Raw genomic sequence first — 1,471 nt, forward strand, 5'->3', positions numbered from 1 at the left:
TGGCTCAAGCAGTAGAGTACTAGCTTTGGGGGCAGGTGGGCAGGAAAGACAACTGTTCAGGGACAGGATCCAGCCTCTGGGTTCAAGCCCCAGAACCAGCACAAACTAAATAAACAAGCAAACAAAAATCCCAGATATTTCTTTGGGACCCTCCTTAAAGGTGTACTGGTCAGAGAAGAGGCTTCTTTTGCTGATCATATTGACTGGATCCTGCTTTTTTGGAATACTTATTGCTCTGGAGAACTCAGGACCAGACCAAAGGAATTGATAACTGATTCCTGCATCAAGAGAATCATCTCAGGGGTGAAATATCCATCCATAAGACACTTTAAAACCTCCATGTCTTTGTTCCTTTGGAGGAGAACACTTTTAAAACAACATTATTTCCTTTTGTTCTATGCTTGCCTTCAAATTCTATATTATTTCTTTTTGTAACACTATGAACTAGAAGTTTACAGAAAAAATTTATATGAGTAAAGAAATACTCGAAAAAGCCAGGGATAGAGTTTCTTTCAAGCCTTGGGATGCTTTTCTTGTACAGTAAAAAGGAAAGCACAAGGTAACTTGAACTTTGTTTTTCCTCTATGTTCCATTCCTCTCCTGGGGTCAGTTTCCACATCCAGTAACAGTTACTTCCAGTAAAAATCGATGGTGCTGCTTGAGGTGTAATGAATGTTTTCTGGCTTCACTACAATAACACTAGAACATCTATGGACCTGAGGTAACACGTGTTTCAAGACAACTTAGTAAAGAGAAAATATGAAATTTATATTGTTGATAAATACATTATACATGAGTACATTGAGTTCAAACTTTGTAAGTTCTCTGTAAATTAAGGCGAATTTTAAATGGGAAGAAGGTTTTCAGAATATTCTTTTTGTGAGTGTACGTGCTGTTTATTATTTCCCAAGTGTACATGAGCTAACAGTAAGGGAAACAATAGCAATAATAGGAGAAAGAGAAGTTCTGTGTTTAAGTATGAAGGTTCAATACAATATAGAAGACTACAAATAAGGCAACATTGAAACAATAAAGCCAAGTCCAGTATGTAGATTTATGGGAGTGATATACAGAAAGCAAGACTCCTTCGTGGAACATGAAGTATGAGGCCACTCCCATTCTAAATCATGCTTGCTAATCATGCAACTTTGTAGAAAGTAGAATGGAAGAATAATTCTGTTTCCAATGCAAGTCAGATATAAGAGCATGGATTTAACTGGAAAAATGTCCATCTTGTGAGAGCAGGGATTTTGCTAGCAATGAACTGGTGGCTAAGATCACATTTCTTTTTTTTTCTTTACACACACAGACACACTAACACACAGACACACACAGACACACACACACAGACACACACACACACACACACACACACACACACACACACACACACAATATTTGTTGGCAGTGGTCTTGGCACTTGAACTCTGGGCCGGCGAGCTGTCTCTCTGCTATTCAGTTCATGCTAATG

This window comes from Dipodomys spectabilis, unplaced genomic scaffold, assembly GCF_019054845.1.
Source record: "Dipodomys spectabilis isolate Male_0828 unplaced genomic scaffold, ASM1905484v1 ptg000300l, whole genome shotgun sequence".
Lineage (NCBI taxonomy): Eukaryota > Metazoa > Chordata > Mammalia > Rodentia > Heteromyidae > Dipodomys > Dipodomys spectabilis.